Source organism: Sparus aurata, chromosome 8 (genome assembly GCF_900880675.1).
Source record: "Sparus aurata chromosome 8, fSpaAur1.1, whole genome shotgun sequence".
Taxonomy (NCBI): domain Eukaryota; kingdom Metazoa; phylum Chordata; class Actinopteri; order Spariformes; family Sparidae; genus Sparus; species Sparus aurata.
This window is the reverse complement of record NC_044194.1, coordinates 27,197,652-27,222,799: the sequence shown is the minus strand read 5'-3', so window position 1 is coordinate 27,222,799 and position 25,148 is coordinate 27,197,652. Positions and strand designations below refer to the sequence as shown.

The following is a 25,148-nucleotide window of genomic DNA, read 5'->3' as shown; positions in this document are numbered from 1 at the left end:
TGGATAAGATGCTCAGTGTGTGGGTTTACGTGTGTGTGTAAACTGATTTAACAAGCCCAGTAGCTCCTCCCTGTGTACCTGGTAATCATGTGTTGTTTTAGCTAGCACTCAAATGGTACTTTTAGTGTCATAGGTAGTCATGAAGGTTACAATGACTTCATGTCTTAAACACATTGGGCGTACCACAGTATACTTCAAGAGAACTGTAAACTGCAACATGATTTGTACAAGAGCCTGATGATGTGTTTTTGTTGTAGGATTGCCTGATGTTCTCAACCATTCCACTTGGTTTACAGACTCAAGGCAAAATTACTTGCTGAGGTGGATATAGTGTGTAATATCAGTGTGTGATGTGTGTCTCCTACCTTCAGTAAATGCAGGTCCATATTCTGTGTGTGTACAGTGTGTCTGAGAGAGACAGTGCAAAAGAGAGAGTCGGGGGAGTGTCGATGGGTCTCAGTAGGAGTCAGAATGTGGAGCAGAGGCTCTCTGAGGAGAGGAGGAGCGGAAAAAAAACCTCCTACAGATCAAATGGAGAACATTCTCTGGCCCTGCTCTGACACATGAACACTTGCGCACACATACACACACACACACACACACACACACACACACACACACACACACACACACACACACACACACACACACACACATACATACATGTACACACCATCCCATAAGGGAATCCCAAAAGCTATCTTACTGGCCACAACATTCCAAGGTTGGGTCAATGTGATGTGTATTGAGCGTTAAACACACTCAAACAGGTTTTCAAACTGCTGTGGAGACCCTGCCTTTGTGCAGCCACTGTCAATTTGGTTTGGTTATATATGAATGCTTCCTGACATGCGCACATACACACACACACACACACACACACACACACTCACACGCTCATGCACACACACACATCTATAGATGCTCACCCATGTCAACAGTGTGCACATGCTCATGCTAGGTGTGAGTGACAAGGAGACAAAAGGGTGAGAGGTTGTTACAGATGTCAGTGAAAACCACTCAAGGGGGAAGAGGAAGTGAAGAGAAGGTAAGCACCAAGTAAACGAGGGAGCCGTCAGTCAAGGCGGGGGGGCGGAAACTGGCGCTGCCAGTGACAAATAGCAAGTCATTAACCCAGCTAGTCGCTTCTTAGATGGCGAGATGGTGTGGGTGGAAAATGGTGTGTGTGTGTGTGTGTGTGTGTGTGTGTGTGTGTGTGTGTGTGTGTGTGTGTGTGTGTGTGTGTGTGTGTGTGTGTGTGTGTGTGTGCGTGTGCGTGCGTGTGTGTGCGTGTGTGTGTGTGTGTGCAGGGAGAAAGCCAGATACTGTGCGTAGTCTTTCCGAAGGTATTTGTGAGGTCTCTGTTAATTGAGCACATACAGCTGCACTCTCGTCTATTCTCTTTCCTCTCTCAGCGGGGGAGAGCAGAGATTACCAGGGAGCCTGTCTAGCTGGGAGGGAGGGTGAGACGGAGAAGGAAATGAGGGGGTAAAAGAAGAGGACTGGAAAGGAATGAAGGGAGGGCAGGATGAAGACAGGTGAGGAGGAGGAAGGCGGGAAAGGGGAGGTAAGACTTAAAATGTGCCGAGAGGAAGTGAGGGACGGGGGGTGAGGGAAGAGGAGGAAAAACATGGGGCAGAAGAGAACGTCTGTTAGTGCAGGGTCCCTTGGGTGACTGGTTTGCCTCCCGCGGGACGTCTCCCCACTGCTAAGCTCTTACCGTCTGTCGCAACCCGCTGTCACACACACATACGCGAACACACATGCAGAGAAACACCCTCCTCTTGAGCACTGAGAAACACACACACCTCGCTGCGTCTGTCGTCAGGATAGCAGCTGAGTCCTGTGAGGCCAAGACTCTTATTAAAACCACAGATCACTTTCTACAAGAGAGGGAGAGAAGGAGAGGTAGGAGGGGTGTAATCTGAAACAAAATTACAGACAGCCTCCTGCACTCTGGCCTGCCAATGACTGTGTGTGTGTGTGTGTGTGTGTGTGTGTGTGTGTGTGTGTGTTTGTGAGTGAGTGTTTCTAGTCCGGTAGCTATTGTTGATTGACAAAATAAATATCATGCTTCAGTTTTTTCCTTTATCTTCCCTTCTTTTTTGTTTTTTTCCTCCTTTGGATCCCATCCTCTTAGCTCCTGTCTATTCCCCCCCCTTGCCCTCTTCATCACCATGTGCCCCGCTTCCCTCCTTTTGCCTCCCTCCACTCCCCCTCCCTCCCTTTCCTTCCCTCTGTGTCTCTGTACCCGGGGGTGGCCCGAAGATTCCTGTGCTAAGCCCTTGGCATACATACAAGTGCACAGCGCACACACAGACACAGCTGGCTGCCGCTCAGGTTTTCCAGGGAGAGAGCAGGAGCCCGGCACCAGAGGAGAGGGGGATGGAGAGAGGAGAGCAGTAGAAGAAGGAGGGGGGGTACAACATGCAGAGAGGGAGGGGGAGGGATGGAGGGGGTGAGACTGAGAAGGGTTGTTGTGAAGTCATTTTTCATCACAGGGTTCATTTTTCACTGCAGAGTTCTCCCACTCTGTACATCGCTCTATTTCTCTTTATCTGTCCTCTCCTCCTCCCGTTCCCCTCCCTTGATCCCGCTTTGTCTCTCTTTATCTTGCCTTTTTCCTCTTTTTTTCCTGTCGTCCTTTCTGCCCCCCCCCCCCCACACCTCTCTTTCTCTCTTTTACTCTCCCTCTTGCCTACACCCTTTCCACCCTCTCTCTGTCTCTGTCTCTCTCTCTTTCAGCCTAGTTTCTCCTTTATGAAATATGGATGGGAGCAGTTTTGGGCGCGCTGAGAGGTTTGCAGTTGGAGGGAGGGAGGGATGGAACTTGGGAACTGGCAAAGGAAGGAGGGGGAGAGAAAGCGAGAGGGGAGAAGAGGGAGGGAGCTCGTGTCTCAGCAGACGTGCCTTGTGCATGCACCTAAACACCTCACTGAGCAATCTGTCAACATGTCAGCAACACATGTTTGGTAAAAAAAGAGAGAGCGGTTGGAAGGAGAGAGGAGAGGGAGAAAAAAAAACTCTCTCCTCCTCCAGTGGGAGTAATGGCTCCCACCAGGGCTCTGGAAATGCTTTGAATTCAGCAGATTTCTATTGCGGGGTCCTCCCCCGGGGGCATCTTTTTACAATGCCTGCATCTCAGAAATTTGAGCCCGAGGACCCCTGGGGGCGTCCTTTCATAATGCCTGAAAATGTAGGGTTATATTGTGTGCTCTTCCCCATGGGGCTTTTATTAATACCTGCATTCACTGCCACTGGAAATTACACAGGCGGCGCTGCAGGGGCCCGCACTCGCTCCAGGAAGGGAGAAAGACTCTGCAGGGACGTATTCTCTCTTCTCCTCTCTCTTCTCTTCCCTTCTTTTTTCCCCCCTCTTTCCCCCTCCTCCTCCTCTTCCTCCCCCTTCTCCCTCTCCTCCTACTTTGACTCTCTTCCCTTTTTTCTTACTTAATGCAAGAGTGAAAAAGAAGAATTTGCCAAAGGACACATGAAAGTGTGTTTTGTGTGTGTGTGTGTGTGTGTGTGTGTGTGTGTGTGTGTGTGTGTGTGTGTTGGCACCAGCTAACCCCCTTGTATTCAGCCCTACTTTGCTCAGAGGAAAAGAAACACTCGATTAAAAATGTAACTTCCCTCTTCCCCTCTTCTTTCTCTCTCATATCTCCCTCTCTCTGTCCTTGTGTGTCTGTGTGTAGATCTTGCAGAGAGTAAATATTTGTCTGTGTCTCCGTTTGCATGTATTCATACGTGTGTGTGTGTGTGTGTGCGCATGTAGACAGAAAAAAAGCTTTATAATGGTCCAGTCCAGTTTTTAATTTCGCTAGCTGTGTAAGGAACAGACAGAGACAACTACATTCATTAGAATTCTTCAGCCAAAGGGTTTGCAGCTTCTTTCTGCATGTCAGTGTTTGTGTTTATTGATCAAATATTTACACAGTCGGATTAAAGAAATATACATTTACATATCTTTGAATAAATAAAAATGCGTCTGATCTCCCCAGTCAGACTATTTGGATTTCAGATTTAGATGTTGCACTCTGACTGTAAGTCATCTTCAGTCATGACTGGTCAGTGTATTTCATGACAAAAAGATCCTGTGACTCTGTGGCCAATTAAACTTTACAGGCACTCGTAAAACAAGTCATGCTTATTGTAATGATTGGTTTAAAGATGTTTTTACAGAACTTTTTTTTACACTGCTTTGTTTTACTTACTTTTTTGGAACAGATTATTTAACTGTGACTTCTGGATAACTTGTAAATAACGCCCACCAGTTGCATATAAACTCACCTACTGAAGGCAGAATATCAATAAAATATGAAAGTAATGCAGAGTATCAGAAATTATAATGTAAAACATTTTCTTTTTGTGTGTAAATGCCAATCGAATATGTGTTCTTTTTACTGTTTGACAAATTAAGGGATTGTAATACATAATTTTGTGCTCTACTGAATTGTAATGGATAGCCTTGTCTAGATTTTGGCTAATGAAAATAAATGTCAGCTACAGCCTGACCTCTATAACTGACTTGTAAAACATGTCCACTTCTAAGTAAATAGGAAGCCACAGTGCATTTATAAATGGGGTCCTTTTAAGGCTAAAGATCTCAGCATGCTTGTTAAAGTTGTCTCTGCATAACGTACTCTTGATGTATCTTGTCTTTAATGGAATTAATTTTACTCTCAGGCCATGTGGATAGAGTTGTGACTATAAGGTGTCATCTGTCATGACATGTCCATGCTTTTTGAAACTGAAGCAGATGATTTGGAGTCTGTCAATACTGCAAGATATCAGTTGCTACGTTACACATTGCCTCTTTTGCCATGTAAAATGCCATACACTTAAGCAAATAATGGAGAATAGCAAAAAAGAAAATTCGAACTTAATATTGAGCTGAATTTTTATACTCTTGGCAAAATTCTTTAGCCACGATTTGTGTGTTTGAAGTCAGGTTAAAGAAGACTTTACTGTACTTAACCAGCTACAGTTATTAATTGGTTGTGGTTTTTTTTCTTTATTGGCAAAAGGCAGAAAAGGTTGGCAGGTTTTTAGGTAACTGATTGTGTTACATTGACATACGATACCGCTTCATATCGATTTTGGGCCAATGAATCAAATAGAAATTGTATCATGACAGACTTTAAGCTATTCAGAATCTTTTAATCCCATTTCTAATGTGGAATTGGAATGTATCTAAGGAATCTTTGGCTAATCACAATTCAAGCAGACATACCCTGAATACACTCCTGAAATCTGGCAGGGTCTAATTATTTTCTTTCTCAGACCCAACACTGTTCCTCCCCACCCTTTCAATGCCTAGTATTTCTCCCTCTGATCAACTTGTCAAATGATCTACCTCGTGGAGTTCAGAGGCATTTTCTCTTCTGGGTGTTCATTTGAACATCTTGTCAGCAGCACTGTCAGGGCATCCTACTGGTTATCTGTTGGATAAACAAACACACAAGTTAAAGGACTGTGATTAATGAAGTCCCTCCAGAGCATCAAGCTGCTTGATATGTTGACACATGATATTGAGAACCTTGTAATTGGGAGAATCTCATTTAGCTAACCTTGCTTAATTGGCAATCATATAACAAATAATTGAATTATTTAACTGATTCTGTTAGCTACATAGCTAGTGTCTTGAATATGAGATTTTTTTCAACAAACAGATAAAGAAACAGGTTTTCGTCTCACAAAGCTCAAAGGCAGCTGAATGAGAACAAGTAAAGACTAGGTGTAACCTCCTTGGGGAACGGCTGTAGCTAAATGCTGTGCTGCCAGTGTGACCTGTACAGGTAGAAACAGTAGCAGAGGATGAGCAGTAAGTTTAACAGCTTAATTAGACAGCCCAGTTAGTGACACCGCGCTCAGCTAAAACATTTAGAGGACAGCATTACTTGAGTTTACCCCCTGCATGAACCAGTTTACAGTTTTTGATTTTTCTTGGTCAAAGTGTCCACTGCATGTGTGTTAATGCTGAAGGGTGTTAAGCAGATCTATGCAGTAGGTATGCACTATATGGATTTTTTTCAGCTGTTACAGATAACTGATAATAACCTGCTTCTCATGGCTGATTCTGATAAAATAACCTATAATTTCACCTTTTTCCATTTTACAAAGGTGTTCCTAACCTGTAGATTATGCACACCTGAAGGTAAGAAAGGCTAAGATGTAGTGAGCAAAGATGAATGATTAAATATACCATAGCTCTTTTATCGGCTATATTTTCCTTATCAGGATGATAATTTATCTGTCTGACATACATTACACATCCCTACAGATACTGCGGTAGGATTTAGTTGATATGATAGTGTACTCATTTATAAAACATTATGAAACTTTTTATGGTAAACCTTCTGTAGTTCCTGCTGTTTAAAACCTCTACACTACATAATGACAGCTTGGAGATGGTACTCCTAATTGGTGACCTTGCAACCAATGTGCAGCACATCCGTGGTTTATTATTCAGGATTCTACTATTTCCAAAGCATCTGTAGTACGTATGTTTGTCTATACTTGTGTTTTAGTTTGGGGAGTGTTGCTTTGTTTGTTTGTGCTTGAACATACATGTACAGTAAGTTTGCCCTTGTCTATGTGTCTGTGTGTGTTTGTGTGTGTTTTATGTCTCTATCAGTGTGTGTGCATGTGGATGGGCCAGGATAGAGTTGTCATGGGGCCATGTGGGGGCCTCTTCTGTGTGTGTGTGTGTGTGTGTGTGTGTTTGGTGGTGGTGGTGGGGGGGGGGGGGATGATAATGAGGAACAGGCCATTCCCTTGGATTCCTGCACCCCTGCCAACAACCAGGACCCCCAGAACCTCTACCCCCTTTTCTTTTTTTCTCCCCCTGTCCTCCTGCTGACACCTGGGACTTTTCTCCTTTTCCCCTCCCTGTTTCTCACTCTCTCCGTCTTCCTTCTCTCTTCCCAAGTGGAACATGCAACCTCCCTTCATTTGATACACCCCCCTTCTTCTTTTCCTTTCTACCTCTCTTTTCTATTCTTTGTCCACTTCTTCCTCTCCTCTCCTCTCCTCTCCTCTCCTCTCCTCTCCTCTCCTCTCCCTCTCCTCTCCTCTCCTCTCCTCTCCTCTCCTCCTTTTCCTTCCGCCGTCCTCGTTGTCCCTCCCTGCTGAGTTCTCAACCTCAGAACTGACCACATCCCTTCCTTTCACCCTTCGTCTCCCTTCCCCCATACCCTCCCTCCATTCTCTCCCCATCTTCTCTGTTCCCTGTGGAGCTGGCCCCAAAGCTCTGATCCCTTCCTCCATGCCCCTAAACTCCCCCACTGTGCCCTCCCAAGACACACATACACACACACACACCCTGTGGCGACTGGCCCCAAAGCAGCCCCTGTTTGTCTCCCTCCCTCTGTTTTTCCACTCTTTCTTTCTCTCTTTCTCCACCTCTGTCTCCCACACCCTGTTTGATGCTTTAGATTTGTTTTGCACTTCACTTAAGCTGTTTTTCCTCCAGCCAGTATCTTCAATGGAGCAATTTGTTGCATTGTGCATTTCTGCACTGTATCCACATGGATGAATAGTTCCTTTTCCTTGTGCGCCATGACTTCGTGCACGTTAACTGAATGTGCCCTGCAAAGTAAATATGGGTTGGTTTTTTTTTATGATAATGATTTATGTTACTGCTGGAACAATTGTTTATTTGTGTTGCATCCATCCAGCCATCATCAACAGACCATTTGTGGTAAATCTGAGCAGCTGAATTGGGGGAAAAAAACTTTAACTTCCCTTTTAGATTGTGAGGATATGGCAAAAGATGTAATATTTTTAGTCCACTTTTCTCTGGAAAAGTTTTTTTGTTTTTTTTGTTTATGTGACATGTGGTTATTGATTTTAAATATTGTACATGTCACTCCTTTGCGCAGAGTGCATATGTATTCCCTTTTCATTTTGCTTGTGTCAGTTAAGGTAATTTTTCTGAGAGAAGGCTCAAGATCAACAATATGCAATTCACACAGGGAAATGGCACGGATGCCTCGCTGCATCAGAATTACTGCAAGGACAGTCACCTATTTTGTAACTTTTAACACCTGTCCAGCAACATACTAAGTTTAATACAAAGATGCACCCAGGTGTACAGGCACACAGACACACACACACAGACACACACACACACACACACACACACACACACACACACACACACCCACAAGGTTTCAGTCACAGACAGTCGTGGCAAAGGGCAGTGTACCACAGGGAGAGGGCCCATAATAGTTTTAACCCAGCGCTCAGGTGTGACTCGCCTTTGTCCAGCCAAATGTCAGAGAAAAGCACAACTCCAGGGAGGAGGGAGGGAAGAGGGAGGGTGGAGGGAAGGACGAAGCACAGTGGAGAGGAGGATCAAGGGAGAGTCAGTCAGAGAGAGTGGAAATGCAAAAATGGGGAGTGAGATGCATAGTAGACAAAGAGGGACTCATGTACTGTACATATATGGGAGTGAAGGATGGAAATGCAATGAGAGGGAGGCAGGAGGGGTTTGTGTCAACCAGCGTAGACCAAGACACTCCACTCAATAGACCTGGCTGACTGATCCGGATGACTCCTAAGCCAATCAGACAGACAACTGCCAGCCTGACTTTTCTCAAAAATATATGCTCGCTTACTTCATATCTAAATAAACTCTGGACTTTTTTGTTAGCCAGCTGACCGACTGATTGTTACATCCAGTGAGTGAGCAGCCATTTTTGCCAGCCTGTCTGTCTGGGCCCCTGGTTATGTGGGGGCTGGGAGCCCTGATCTGTTCTGTTCTCTCCCCGCCTCAAGAGCTCCCTAGGGGGGCAGTAGGACCAACTCTGCCAGCCTCTCTCACACTCCCATTTACCCCCAACTCAATGCTGAACACACACACACACACACACACACACACTGACGTCAGCTGCTCTGGGCCTTCTCCCCTGGGTGCTACCAGAACCCTTTGTTCCCCCCCCCCTCCCCCCCGCCCGTTCCATTCCTGCCTCCCTCCTCTCCATCTCTCCATCTCTCCTTCCACCCCTCCTCACTCCTCTCCCTGTCCTTTGTCCCTAGAAAAAGCTGTCCTTCTTACTGCCTGATTGGAATTCACTGCACTATGGGAAGTCACAGGGGAGGTCTATTGTCAAGTGTGTGTTTGTGTGTGCACATGTATGTGTGTTTTTTTTTTTTGTTCACTGGTCATAATTGTATGCATATTTCTTGTGAGAGTGTTGTTTAAGCGTGTCTTCGTGTGCGTGGCAATAAGACATGTGGCGGCACTGCTGTATGTCGAGAAGCAAATAAGTGTGTGCCATGTTTTTAGAGAAAATATTTAAATTTACTACACAAAGTATTGATTGTTTTGTCCCTTCAAATATGATTGCTTGATGATACAAGGCCAAATGCAGGACCACAGTGATGATGACCGCGTCTTTTCCATTTATTTCCAAAAGGAGAGCACGTTTTAGGCCTCAGTCTCTCAGGTTGTATTAATGAACTGAGTCTGTAGCAGTCTGCTTGTGGTAGTGTCATGCAGTTATAATTACAGTAGAAACTATTATTTTCCTAATGGATTTATTACATGCAGTTTTTGCATTAATTCCTTTATTTAGCCTGTAAAATGCCAGAGTCCCATGTCCCAGCGCCCTGACTTTTACAGTATCCTTAAGCTGGTTTTACTGTTTATACAACAACAGTCACTCAAACACCCTTGAATGAGGAGGGTTTACATCTTCTTAATATAGAGGCCAATAAAGTTTGTCCACCCTCAGCCCATGATTTTTCTTTGATGATTTTTTCAGTGTGCGTGGTGGTAGGTGTGTGTGTGTGTGTGTGTGTGTGTGTGTATGTACAGTATTTGTAAGTGAACATTTTGTATGTAGGCTTTTCTTCAGTGTGTTTTCTGGGTGGTGGGGGAATGCATGTGCCTTTATGTGCATGTGTGTGTGTTCATGCATGCTTCTGCTCTCAGCATGAATCCTAGAATTGGGGTTAAGGAACAAGAGAATTCTTCCCTCGTATTCCCTCCTTTCCTCTCCACTCGTCTCTCTCTCTCTCGCTCCCTTGTCTTCATGTCTCTCACTCTCTCGCTCTCTCTCTCACCCGTACAAGTGGGATGTTTTGAAATATTAACCAATCTGCTCTTCATTTTTCAAATATGATCGAAAACACACTACTAAATAAGTCAGGAACGAGGCCTGCCGGGGAGCGCAGCAAGTAGGGGGCACTCAAATAAACAACAAAACAATACAAACAAACAACAATGAAGAAAGGAAAAGATGGAGATGGTTAGAGCAGTGGGAGGAGAAGAAAGTCTTGTATTAGCCAGCTTGGGTCACTGCAGTGCTACAGCTGTCTAACCTCCATCATGGTCTGATGTCATGCTCTCTCTCTTTTCAGATCTTCTCTCCATCTTTCTATTTTCTTATCTTTTGTCTTTTTCCTCTCCATGTTTCTCTTTTCACCTTTTCTCCACTCTAATGAGAGCAGCTCTATTGGAGTATTAGACTACACTGTGTGTGTGTGTGTGTGTGTATGTGTGTGTGTTGTGGGATTTAAAGTAAAGGTTGGGGGGTATCCGTGGCTGACTGACTTTACCTCAACAGTGCTGCAAGCTGGTAGCCGGAGGGAGCGTCCTGCTTGAGTAATGAACTCCCCCAGGAAGAGGCCTTGCTACGTGGCCTGCCTCCGTCCTGTGCTCCTCTCTCTCTGTTCCCAGATAGAGTCGGGGCTGGGGTTGATTTTTGGTGGGGGAATGGGTGGCGGGTAGAGGGCGTTTGGGGGTTTTGGGTGTTGGGGTGAGTGGATATTTCTCCCCCTTGTTGGCTGCCAAGCCATGCGGCCTGCGAATGAGCAGATAAAATTGTGTGCGTGTGAGTCAAAACTGCTAAGGCTTGTGTACAGAGATTTGTATGTGCCTGCATTTTGAGTGTATGTGGGTATTTGGTGTGTGTGTTGGGGAGTTTGTCCTCAGAGAATAGTGTGTGTGGTGGGGGGTGCAGTGACAGCTGCAGAGGGGGGGGGCCGGGGGGGCTGACTGCTCGCTGCCTGATAAGGGGGGCTTCACATTAGAGACATGACGAGAAGACTAATAATTCAGCAGTGCAACACGCACACTTAGACACACACATACACACAAACACAGAGAAGCTCATAGAAGAGAGGCAGTGTGAGGAAAAAGTTAAGGAAAGCTAGATAGGGCTGTGGGACAGGAGATTTAGATTATGGGAATGTGTGTGTTGATGGAAGTGGATTCACAGTGTTGAGAGAGTAGAGAGAGAATCAGTCCATTTGTAATGTATGTGACACGGCTGACACATAATCATAGAAAGGCAGCCTCAGAGGTTCATCTTTAAGTCCAAAGCATCCTTAAAAATAAATATAAACAATGTAAACCTGCACACTTGTGAAGTGCTATTGTACCTGTGCTGTGTCCACTGTCCACTGCTGTCCTATTTTCCACTCAAGCAGAGTTTTTAAATGTGACCTATACAACCCACAGGCAGGCTTTAGTGCTCCAAAAGACATTTCCTGCTGAGCTGTTGTTGAAAGGATTGGCTCTTCAGGTGAGGAATTAAGTGACATTACACACAAAAGACTGTTCAGGAGAGAACTTGAGTTTCTCTTTATATTATGTCTCATGTTCTCTGGTAATGTTCATGTGCTGCGCCATTGCATGCCCATTGTGTGTCATGTGTGGGGCAGTGAGTCATGTGTGTTGTGTTATGTAGCATTGGGCTCACTTTGTAAAATAGGCTTTTGTTCAGCCTTTGCTTTAAACCCCCTGCCATCAAGCTTCCCTGTTACTGCTCTGCAACCCGGCCTGTTTGCTCTACCGAGGAGCCCAGAGACACTGCAGGTGCGACAGCCAAAGTGGTTTGTGTGATTACCAGGGCAACTACGAGTCACAATCCACTGTATGAGCTCTGCCGCTGGTCGATGTTTCACAAACCAACTGTGAGAAAAACACAAACACAACAAATTAACACCAGAGTGAGATAATGAGTGCTCATGGAGAGAAAATTATGAATAAAAAAGGACAGGTCATCTCACTGGTATTGTAGTATGTTTTAAAAATGTATTTGCATAATTTATGTGTTAACATAGAAAATATTACCTCTGTGCCTTTGTAAAGTGGTTAAATTCAAAATATGTGGTGAAATTCAACCTTTTTCTGCTTACTTCACTAAAATGATATCACCCAGGCCTAAAGCATTGAGAAAAGTCAAAGGGGTCTGAACTCATAACCCGGTATTCGTAGCAGTTTTTTTGTGTACATATGACAGACTATAATTACAACTTCAGTCTCTTATTGCGATTAGCTGAGACCTCATGACATTCATATGCAGAGATTAGGGCTAGGTATAAAGATTTAATATTGTGGTACGCCAGCGTAACATCAACTTTGTTCATCAAAGCCAGTGAGCAGACGCACGGGAACGAGAAGTGACACAATTAAATATAATGCAGCTGATATCAGTGTTGCTGATTACCTGTCAAATGTTTGCCTTGAAAGCGGCCTATATCAGTATCTATCAAGAAAAAGACTTTCCTAGTTGTTCTTGTGTTGAATACAGTCAGACTTACTTTAAAAAGCAGGTCAGAGCATAGATGGGTAGCTTCACAGTGTAATCACCATCTGAAAATACACAATGATTTACAAACATCCCACAGACACATCTCTTCTAACAGCCTAAATTACCACTAAGTCCATTCCAGTACCATCATGTGTTTTCTTTCCTCTTTCCTAATGTAATAAAAAGCCCCCACCAGCCCTTAATTATTCATATTTTAGTAATACAATCCAAGTTAACGGTTCAAACATTAGTACATAATAAAACTCCCGAGGCTTCGCTTTTAATTTAATTCCTCCGTTTAAATTAATTTTGGGGCATGCTTGTGCTTTTAGCTTGCTCTTCCACTGAGGGGAGGGGGTAGGGAAAGAGATAGAGGAGAGATGGAAGGAAAGGAGGGAGAGATGGAGGAATGCTAAGGGAGATGCAGGTGGAAGAACGGCCATACAGGTGTTTGTAGTGAAGAAATGTAATCCAATATACACATCTAAAAAGACAACAGTACTGTCATTATCATACACAATAACAACTATTGAGTCCAAGGATGCTTGTAAGTATGCTGAGGTGATCAGGATAAACACAAAAAGTGATGTTCTTGTTTGGGTCATTGAATCGCACACATGCAACCACATAGAGTTTTTAATAAAAATTAAATCCATGTGGAGTCTGAGTGCCTGTCAGGAGCTTTGTTAAACTCAAGCTAGCCTAGGACAACCAGGACACAAGCAGGTGGACACTGAGAGATACAGAGGGGAAAAAAGGGAGGTTGGGCTGAGGGGGTGTTAGTAGGTGCAGAGCGAGAGATTGTAGAAGGATGGAGGGATACATGGGGAGAGGGACAAACGGACGGGGAGAAAGAGAAAGAGATTAGCCGTGCTGATGCTAGGGGGTCTCCTCTAAAGGCATGAAAGCACAATGGACCCCAGTCAGTCAAAGAGGCATTTCCATTTCTCTGCTCTCACCGCTCTATTAGACTGTTTGTGTCCTCTAACACTGATGTGTGTGTGTGAGCCGCAGAGACAGGAGTGAGTTTGCCTGTGTTGTTCATGTGTTCTGACTTTGTGTGTGTGTGTGTGTGTTTGAAGTCAGTGTGGTGCTGTACAATAGTTTGGGTCCCAGAGCAATCCGCTTTTCTGCTGCAGAGACCAACCAGCCAGTGGTCTCCATTGATCTGCACCCCTCCATCACAGATATTCCCAACCCCACTGTGTGTGTGTCGCTGTCTGTGTGTCCCATTTTCTGCATACACACACGTGCTCGTGTTCCGTACCGTCTCTTTTTATGACTCTCTCTCTTTCAGGTCCTTTACCTTTGCATTATGAGACATGTTCTGTTTTACCCTCTGCATGTACTGAAACCGTTCGTGTGCATGTTTCAAGGTGTTTGCATATCCCAGTTTTTGTGTGTCTTTGTCTGGAGCTGTAACTGTGTGTATTTATGTGTGCGTGTGTCTTATTTTTTGTTTTTTCCTGTTGGGCAGTCACAGTGGGAAGAAGAAATGTTTTAGCGCGCGCACACACGCACATGCACACACACACACACACACGCACACACACACACACACACACACACACACACACACTAAGAGTCACACATGGCTCAGCTTGGCGGATGTAGGTTGTAATTACGGGACCCCCTGGCCTCTCTCTCTGTCTTTCTCCTTCTCTGCCCTGCCGGCCTCTCCCCCCTTTGATCTGTTTCATGTCACCAGCTCACACACATGCATGCACACACACACGCACACTTCTCTTTTTTTCTGGAGCAAATCCACCTTTTTTCTGTCTCTGCGTCCCTCCCTGTGTGTGTCTGAGCGCTGCTCTTTGTTGCAGCCAGTGTGTGGTCTCTAATTCACACAGGAGCCTCTTTTCTGGACGGTTTGTTTTGAAACCTTCCCTTCTCCTCATCACATTGAACTTGATACTTGAGGATTATTCCCTTTCTCACTGACCTCGTGTTGGCATACGTATTTCTTCTTCTCTATGTGTAGTATAAGTACAAGCGGGCAGCTACTTGTCTGTAAGAAGAGGAAAAAAAAACTGTTTGCGAAGTTTGTGACAGTGACAAATAGAAGAATTCAGCTGCTTCCTTTAAGGCCTTTGCCACCATCTTTGGCTCTTTTCTTCCTTTACTTTGTTTTCTATCTTTTTTTATGCATATCTTCTTTCTTGTCTCATTGTATCTCCTTCACCTCTATTCCATTCATCTCCTTTTTCTACCCTCTGTCTCTCTCTCTGTCCTTGACCCTCAGCTGGTAACATTGTCTTCCTCAGGGGAGCTGAAGGTTTAACACATGAGTAATTATTATACAACACACACACACACACACACACACACACACACACACACACCAGGTGGCATGAAAGTGAGGACTGACTGAATATACCTGTATTTATCCAAGACATGTCTGACACCCAGCACACATACAGTGCTGAGGAGAATCTCAGAAAACATAATTAGAACCCGTACATCGACAACATCATATATAATTCATGTTCTTTTTGAATGCCGTCAGGCCTCTTATAAAGATCATAGCCAGTCAACATGCATGTGATTAAATACCTTCAGATGAAGTGGCCAGGAGAGTCTGCACTCACTTGATGTTGGTGCCAGATGGAATCACAAAAAGCTTTAATGCAGCACTTCTTGTACATTTTGCTAGGTAATAAAGTATTTGTGGGTAGTACTTAGAAACACAGAAGTAGAGCAGAAACACGTACGATTCAAGTCAAAATTGAAAGGTAATTTAAACACAAGCCAGAACACCGTGTTGAAGTGATAAAAGTGAGATTGAATATTATATAGCAGTCAGTCAGAATGTCCCACCATGGTTTTTCTGAGTTGCCATTTGTAAGCGCCTTCATGTGTTTGCGTATGTTTATGCATATTACTTCCTGGATGGAGATAGCGTGTGTGTGCGTCGATCCCAGTGTGCATTCTCTCTCTCCATCTCTCTTGCCGTCTGTGCCTCTAATCCCTGAGTGTGTCACTAATGGCAGGTCCAGGTGTTCTGCTCTGCTCCGCTCCTCCCCTGGGGACCCCTCTTCAGTGTGTGCGCTCGCATGTGCGCATGTGTGTATGTGCATGTGCACGTATTCCTCTCATGGGGGGTTTAGGATCTGTGAGAAGGGGGCTGTCCAGGATCCCGTCCTCCAGAAGGGAAGGGAGGGAAGGGGAGCGGTGGGGTAGGAGGTACCCGCCTCTCGCAGCTTGCTCTCGGGCTTCCCTTGGGCACAGGACCCCCCCTCTACCATCCTCTCCTGGGACTTCAGGAGCCTCTCTCTCTCTCTCTCTCTCTCTCTCTCTCTCTCTCTCTCTCTCTCTCTCTCTCTCTCTCTCTCTCTCTCTCTCTCTCTCTCTCTCTCACTTCCTCTCTGCCTCTCTTCTCAAATCCATCTCTTGGCAGCTTATTTACCTGCACCGCTTAGTTATTTTTCTCTAGATGGTTAAAAACTATGTGTGTTTCTGATGTATTTGTAGTACATATACAAAAATGGGTTTGTTTGTTTACTGGTGTGTATGTGTGTATCAGTGTGTTTGTGTTTTGAACAGTGAGCTCCAGCTGCCTACATCACTTATTTATAGGTCCCACATACGCCTAGGTGAATGTAGGAGGACTTGCTTCTGTGTGAGTAATATTGTTGATACATCCTCAGATCAATCACATTCATTTTTAGTCAAAGCCATTTGTTTAAAATGATGACTGCACACATAAACCCCTTATGAGGCTCTTGCTATACACTAATTATCCATCATTATTCACAAGGTAGCACCAATAATACTTTTAAAATATTGCTCAGCTGCAGTTATTCATAGCTGTATGTGTATTATTACAGGTCTGAGGGTATTTCTGTTAACTTCCAAGGGCCTCCTTATGTGCATGAGTGTGTACTTTTATGAGCAAGTGTGTGAAGGTGTAAAAAGTCAATCAAGTTTTTGTGTGTGTGTGTGTGTGTGTGTGTGTGTGTGTGTGTGACTCAGGTGAATGTGTTTCTAGGTTAGTGAGCGGTCTGTCAGTCCACCAAACCTCATTCTTATAAATAGATGGTATCGCCGCCGGCATGCACACAATGGGACCACACCACTCTGTGTGTGTGTGTTTCTGTGTGTGTGTATGTGTCTGTATGTGTGTGTTTGTGTGTCATGCCAGCATGTGCGCATATGAGGTGTACTGTATGTGTGCGTTGGCATGGTGTTGTTGTTTATCTAACGTTCTGCCTGACAGCTGGTTCTCATTTCTGAGTGAACAAACAGCAGACAAGACAGAGAGCAGGATGGAGGAGAGAGATGAGGAATTTCTTACATAGGCAATGGAACCAGTAACCCTCATGTTTAGTGCCTTGCTCTACAGTATGTGTTGACGAGAGGTAATGAAGAGACGGAGTGAATAGAATCAGAGGAAATCAGGGCACGTTGAGATAAAAGGCTTGTTGAGAAAGAGTTCAAAATGGGAGAGAAAAGGGAATGTGGTAAGAGGAAGCAGATGCCAGCCCTCCTCTGCCACATGGTGTATGTGTGTGAGGGAAACAGACTGTGTTTGTTGTTGCATCTATGTGTCTGTTCATGTCTTCTGGCCCTCTCTGTGTCTGTGGAAGCATGTTGTCATACACCTTATTGGTAACTACTATGACACTAATATATCAAGTCTGGAAGTGGACAAGTCACCATTGCTTCGGTGACATATTTGAATTATGCTGCCCTAATAATAAAATTGCTTCCTACTTTTCCCTTTTTTACATTTGAAAAGGGCATCTAAAAATCAGGAAAAGCAGGTGCAGTTAGAATTGACAAGCATTTACTTGATAAAGAGTGCCCCTGGCTGATATTACAACTTTATATAGTTACAGTGAGTCCGATGTTCACCAGAAGTGGAACAAGAATGTTATGAATATTACTGTAAATATTAGTTATTAATTCATATTTTTTACTGGCCAGATTTGTCTCTCCACAAGTTTTCAGTGGAGGTCACTTGTGGAACAGTTATGACTAATACTTCTGCTGATTGGTGAACTATCAGTAACAAAGTATCCCAATAACTGATGCATTGGCAGCACTTTGAAGCATTTAGAAGTGTTATCATGTAAAATGCCAGCTGAAGTTAGGTAACTGGATGCAATGGAATATTCACCCTTAGTTTGCCTAAGGTGTATCATAGGGGCTAAGAATAAGGTGTATACCTTGGCCAATGGATCCTTATCTGTAACGCCCTTGTATCATATTCAGCGAGGGACCTTGATTGTATGTTGCTCACCTCCCTCTCTCTCTCCCCTCACTTACAGTCACCTCCTGTCATCTGTCTTATAGCAGTGACTCATCGCTACCTCGTACTTTCATCTCTTTTGCCATGATTATCTAAATCTTGATACCACAGCAGAGTGCAGTACTGCCTTAGATATCTGTTTTCATCTGAAAAATGGATCCACCCCCCAATAACACTGGAAAAAGATTTCTATATCTTATCTGAAAGCTTCTTCAACAACATCTCAGTATTGCACTCCTCCTACTTGACTATGTTTGATAGCTGCATGCCTCAGCTACTAAAAAGTTATTTTGGAGTCCAGATTAGCGTCCAGACTTTTTTCTTTTTCTACCCCATACTGACCTTGTCTTTACATGCTGAGCTGCTCTCTGTATGTTGATGTGTTAGCCACTGTTTGATGTTTGCAGACAGTGTATTACTGTTTCCTGTGTGGTAGCAACAAACTTGTCATCTGCCAGCTCACTGTCCACCCACCCCCATCCTTAGCCCCCTGCCCCTAACCTTCTGCCCTCAAACACACTTGCACACACACACAAACACACACTGCCCATATGGAGCAGTTGGCGCCCAAAAGCGACCAAAGCAGCCGGACCCATTCCCAGGGCAGAAGGTGAGGGTCCCCACAGCCTGCTTGGTGTGTGTGTGTGTGAATGCATGTGTTGTGTGTGTGTGTGTGTGTCCATCCATCGTGTCCTCGAGGGCTCAAGCCCCGGACAGACTGCCATATCGTCCTTTCTATCTGTCCTCGCTGCGGCATGTGTGGTTGTGTCTGTGATTGTCCCGACAGACTGCATCCCCTGTGAGCTACAAGGACAGCAGCAGAGGACTGTTGGTCCTCCGAGCACAGGCCAGGGTTGCAGCCGTGTGCATAAGTATGAACTGCTGCACCCAGTTAACACCGAACCATATTGTGGAGGTTTTTACCATCTTGTGAAATCAAATTATCCCTACAGGAACAGAAAATATTTAAGTCAATTGTGATGACCCTCTGTGGAGCTGATTAAAAAAAATGTCACTGTATTCTCTGTAACCCACCGATTCCACAGAAAAAAAATATAGTCATGGACATGCACCTGGTGGAGTCAAGATGTTATTAGCGTGGGTTTCTCATCCTATATTTTTCATTTGTTTAATGTATTCCATCCAGACAGACTGCACGTAGGCAAACCATTTGACTGGTCAAAAAAAACATGCTACTGTGCAATTCCCCTAATACATGGCAACCGGTAAACTGTGCTTAGCTTACTGGTTGCCAAGCATACTTGTATGATAATCACAGAGCTATAAAGGGATCAAAATGTCCCATGTATAGCATTTTGATAAACCTTGTAGCACACTTCCAAAGCCAAGTAGTGGGTCATTTCTTGGGTCATGGTGACCAATAATGTTTTGGATACTTCATACTAAAACATTTACACCAAAAGCAAGTAATAAGCAGCCACTTAAATCGTCTCAGCCAACAGGATGGCACTTGCTTAGATGCAGCTTGACCTTTTAACAAGCAGAAACACACATCATAAAATGTGTTTGGTAAAATAAAAGTTTTATCCAGGCTGTTGGCCATCTAAATGATTTGCAGTGGCACACCAAAAGGATGCAGCTGCTATTATTTTTGATTTGCAGGATGTACTTTATAGATATTTAGAGATTTATAGAAATAACCCTTTTTTTGGCATAAAACCAGACAAAGTATTAGATAGTGAATTCAACTCTAATTGTGTTTGTGTGTGTGTGAGAGCAAAAATGAGAGCGAGTGTGTGCTGGGCTGCCCAGAGTGAGCCAAGGGTGGAAGTTGTTTTTCTGCCCCCTATGGTGAGTCTGGGGCTGTGTGTGTGTGCATGCACGCCTGGGGCAGCCTGGGGCCATCGGAGGGGGCCTGGGGAGCCGTGGAAGGAGGGATGAAGCTAGAGAGGGATGGAGGGAGAGGAGGTCAGTGGGAGTCTCCCTGGGAAAGGTGCAGGTCTGGGCCGGTGGCCAAACAGAAAGGTGGAAAGGAGAGTTAGATGGTCAGATGGAGTAGAGGGAGGTTGAAGGAAGGGAGGGGAAGACAGGCTGATAGGAGGATCAAAATATGAGCAGGTAGACAGCTGAACCCAAGGTGAACATTACGTTCATTTAACGTTGGACAGTGTCAGATAAAATGATGCTTGGAGTAACAGCCCAGTTAGCATCAGCATCTTCTGACTATAAGAAGGACATTCCTTGCTTAATCTGAATTGAAGTGTTGGATGAAAGTATTGGTTAAACATTCAATTCCTTTGATAATAAGAATGTTTAAACATCCAACCCAAGAACTGGTTTTTGTTTGAATACATTTTCTTTAGCATCTCAAGAAAACGTTATTACTTCAAATGTATTTAATTCATGAATTTCAATTTATTTAATCACTATTCCATTAGAAATGGCAAGCTTCACTTTGCAGATCATTGTGTATTGTTCAAGTAAAATGTTTATTCTGAATCTTTCTGAATGTGACTGCAGGTAGTAGGCAGTCTGAGCACTTGGAGTAGCAGCGCTGGGAGCTGAAACCTTTTTGTTGCTACCAGCTGAGCTCCTTTGATTCGCACATCAAAGCGATAGCAAAGACAGAAAGCGCGACATACATGGATTATATTTCCATTTCAGGCGTTTAGCGTTTTCCATAACAGACGCTGTTATCGGGAGCGAACTAATTGAACTAATGTTCTTGAGTGCTGGTTTCATGTCAGCCCATCCAGTCGCTCATTTCATCAATTTGTCGGTTTGCAACCTCATGGCTTAAGCCAGCAGAAAACTGGAAACACTATGCAATATTTCAAATTATCCTGATAAACTTTTTAGAATGGTTGATTAATTTAATAATCATTACATCTGAAGATTACACTAGTCTCTAAAGTTTCTTTTAGTAAGAGTTCCATCTTCTAAACTCTGCTGCTTTGATGTATTTTCCCTCTGTGTAACAGTCATGACAAAGTTACTGAGTTTAGATAGGGGGGAAGTAGACGGGGGAGGCAGAAACATAAAGAGAGATTGATCAGCGTGTGTGTCTCTTCATTAGAGTGTTTCACCAAGGCTGTGTCCTCCACACGTTGCCACACTGTCTGGCCTATTAGAGACACATGCGGGGAGTGTGTGTGTTGTTTGCATGCATGTGTTTGTGTGCGTCTGTCGTTTCAGGTAGACTCAGGCGGTCCGTTTAGTTCTTTTCGGCTCTTTTCCATTGTTTATTACAGACCCCTAGGTTCTCCTCTCTCCTCTCCTCCTCTTTTTTCTCGTCTCCCCTTTCATAGCGCCATCTCTTCCTTCTCCTCTGGAGTTCAGAGTCTGTCCATCTGGAACGTCTCCCCCCCCCTCTCCCTCGGCCCCGTCCAGGCTGAGACACAGGGGTGAAGGCCAACACCAGTAGGGGAGAGACTGTCGGAGAGATGGAGGGACGGAGGGAGAGATGTCAGCGCTATAATGAGTAACAACATGAAAGCTGACGGAGGGAGGGAGCGATGGAAGGAGGTAGTGGAAGAGAGATGAAGACAGAAGAGTAGAGGGACTGCTGGGGACAGAGGGAGGGATGAAGGATAGAGGGAATGGATGGGAAAGGAGAGGACTGCAGAGTGAGAGATAAAGCGGGAGCGGAGCTGTTGGGGCCCTGTGGTCCTCCACTCCGCTCCTCTCGTTCGTTTTCATTCGCCAGAGAAGAACAGAAAGGAGGAGGAGGAGACGGGGTAGGAACAGCGTGTGTCGGCGTCCGCCTGCTCCTGCCTGTTTTCTCTTTTTTTTTTCAAACTACTTTTTCTCCCCTCTTTTTTTCTCTCCAATCCCCCTCCCTCACCATCCATCCTCCTCATCTCCTCTTGAGGATTCTTCTCTAATTTAACTTTTCATTGAAATTTTCTCCGCTCCCCCCTCCCCATCCTCCAGTTTCTCCCAGTTGCCATTCGGCCTTGTCTTGCCAGGTCCCCTCGCGGCCGGCTGACAAAGGCGCCGTTAAAAAGCCGTGTGATCCTCCATTTTAGCGCCAGCCACGCTAGTCAGAGGATTAGGGCTCTTTAATGACGCTAATCTCTCCTCCCCTTCTTTCTCAACACCCCTCCATCCCCCCCTCAAAAAGAGATTTCTCCCTCTTGCTCTGACTGAATCTCTCTCTTGTTCAATCTCTCCTGTTCTCTCTTGTCTGTCTTCCTCCTACTTTCCCACCCCACAAACTTCACCGTCTAAATGACTCATACTGGTGTGCATTTATTGGTCCACATGAGTCCAGACCAGCACTGTGAGGAGACACTTGCGCTGTTTTTTCGGAGGTTTATTTACTCCCTCATCTTCTCTACATGGCTTTTTCTAAGATGTCTTTGAGATTCAGTTTTTTGTTCCAAATTGTCAACAGTTTACCATTTTGGGTTTGAGTATTTCTTTGTATCTGGTGTCTCTCTTTCTGGTTGTTGTTAAGTCCTGTTTAGCACAGCCAAGAGAGAAATAGAAGGTGAGAGTGTACAATACATGTATTTGAGACAGTATCACTAATCTTTCTCAGACTACTGTTGAGCAGGCAGCAGGGGCTGTCTGGTTTGGCATTTCATAGACACCAGCCTTTCACCATGTAGATGGTACATTTATTTATTCAGAAAGAGGAACAGATTGTCTGTTCTGCCTCGTAGCCACCTGTGAATTTAAAACGGGTGTTGTAAGGATGGATGGCTCAACAGCAAAATAAACTACATGTGAACAACTGTAGCAAGGTCAATGCAGCAGTGATAATGTACGATGCCACATGTACAATGATTAACATATGAAAAAACAAAAACCCTTTCTGGGCAAATGAATTAGGAAACTAATTATTAATTGTATTATCAAACAGTTGGTCACCTATTGTCATGCAACACGGTGTAAATTGTAAAATTATTGATGGCTGAATTACATTTAGCAATTTCAGGGTCCTGGTATGATACTACTTGCTACTACATATACACTACTATTGTATACTATAACAAGGCCAACTGTCTGCTGAGATTACATTTGACTAAATTGTTCTGTTTTCGGGAGGACTTTGGATAAATCCCTTTTCTGCTCACAATCCCCAATAAATGTTTTTCTGATATGTACTTATACATACACACTGTGCTGCTAAGTGTTCTGTTTTATTTTATGTTTCTAGATAGGAATATTTGATATTGAATCTTGAATCATATCCACTTTTGTTTTTACCATTTTAATTGTGCAAGCAAACAAAGCAAGCAAAGAATACTTTAGAAAAGTAAAATAAATATATTTTTCTCTGACCAAAATGTTATTTTATTCAGTTTACAGTTATGTTAAACAGAGAAAAATTGCAACCCAAGTCAACACAAAATGCTTCCTTCCTAAATGTTAATTATCAAAATTGTTGACAATTAACCTATTGTTGACCTATCCAAGATCGATGAGGGATTAATTGCCAAATAGTTTTAGCACTGTTATTTAGATCACCAAGTCTTCGGAGCGTCTATCATTGCATGGTAGTCTGCTTGATTTACAGCTCTGTGTCTGCTGGTGTTATCGCCTGAGATTTGACGTGAAGAGTACAGCTCAATAAGTGAATGAATGTTGTCTCTATCTGTCCAGTGTAATGCCCCATGTGATACTGACTGAGTTTTGATGAAACTTGAAGATGTGTTTAGTTTACTTGTTTCTGATTGGTCTGAAGAAGGACATCCTTATTCTGGTAGGATTACATGTTACATTTCTTTTAATTTAGAAGTAGGCAAGGGACAATTTCATGGGAAGATTAACCTGGCCAAAATAATTAAGGATATTATCCTAATAATCATCAAAATGGGCTTACACCTCTTAAAATTGAACTGAAATACATTAAACAAATGAAAAATGATTTCAGTTAAAAAACTCAAATCACATTATGTTAATAAAAAAGATTGTGCGAACGGAGACAGGGGTGCAAACTAGAGGTGTTGAAATACATTTCCAGACATCCGATTGAACTTTTTATGGGGGATACCAAGGTCAAGCTGTGCCTTCAGCCACGGTGACAGGCTTAGGATTTTGGAATGACTGAAATGATGTGGACAACTTTTACTTTTACTTTTATGGCAGTTCAAAATAATCCAGAAATCTGTCTAAGAATGTTTGTGAGCTAGACAGCTTTCCTAAGTCTTTTATATGATGATGTTCATGATTATCCTTATTATGGAAATTAACCACTATCAGCGTGGTCATCCTCCGTGTTCTTATCGCAGCCTGCGAGGGTATCTTTTATTTCAAAGTAAGTTTCCAACAGGGTGCACCACCTTAACAATTACATGCACTTAATATAGTATATAATGCTATGTTGGGACCACTGAACAATGATGTTCTTACACTGATCATCAAGTTTTCTAAGAGAAACAGTAAGAATAAAGAAATTAGAGTATTGTATTCATAAAACAAATATTTTTCAGAGCTGACCAAAAGTATACTTTTTTCCTTCCATTTTTTTTGCATCTTCCTCTCTAGTCTACTCCTCTCATTGTCTCTCATTTTTCCTTTCTTTACTGATTGATGTTTTTCCTGTGCACTCATTTTAATCACTGTGTGTTCTTGGATGACATACTGTTTGTTATTTTTCCTTCCACCTTGTCAATATGTCTTCATCCTCCTTCCTTACTTCCCTCCTTCATCTTCCTCCATCTCTCCCTGCCCACTCACTCACTCACTCACTCACTCACTCACTCACTCACTCACTCACTCACTCTCACCCTTGCTGTTAGGCTTCATGTTGATAACTCTATTCCTTACATTTTCTAAAGCCTTTTTTTATTTTCATTCTTGCTTCCAGTCAAATTTATAAGTCATGCTTTTTACAATTTTTTTTAACCTGGACCCCCCTGCAGAGTTCTATTTGCTCATCGCAGTGCCTACATTTTCTCACCGATCGATTCATCACAAGAATCTGTTTTCCACCCCCTCTCTGCAAGGCGCAATACACAGTAGACTAGACACACACAAGCACACAGAAGACACACAAGATTGTGGTAGGAGTTGGTTGAGGTGTGTGCTTTGGAGAGGTTTCTAAAATTATCAGGAGAAGCTTCTCTTCTTCACATGTGTCTGTTTGCATTGCAGAAATATTGGCTCAAATCACTTCACACTTCTCTCTGTCCTATCACTCTAGTTTCCTTATTTTCCCTCTTTGATTTGTTGCTGGCCTAGTTGATGTAGCTATCGGATAAAAGCAAAGAAAACAGCTTTCCCTCTCCCTTCATCTGCTCTCTTCTTTACATTTTTCAGGCAAATGCTAAATAGTCGTACTGTGCTGCTTCACAGAGTGCACAAAGAGGAACAGAACAATATCAAGCATTATTCAGCCCCCTCTTTTGTCGCCTGGAATTCATTCTGAAGTGTCTATT

General features: G+C 43.7%; 1 protein-coding gene across 2 annotated transcripts in view; it reads left to right on the top strand.

Moving 5' to 3' along the window:
- znf423 (zinc finger protein 423) overlaps positions 1 to 25,148 on the top strand; it is a 152,354-nt gene that overhangs the window by 42,562 nt on the left and 84,644 nt on the right. The gene's annotated exons all lie outside the window — the stretch shown is intronic.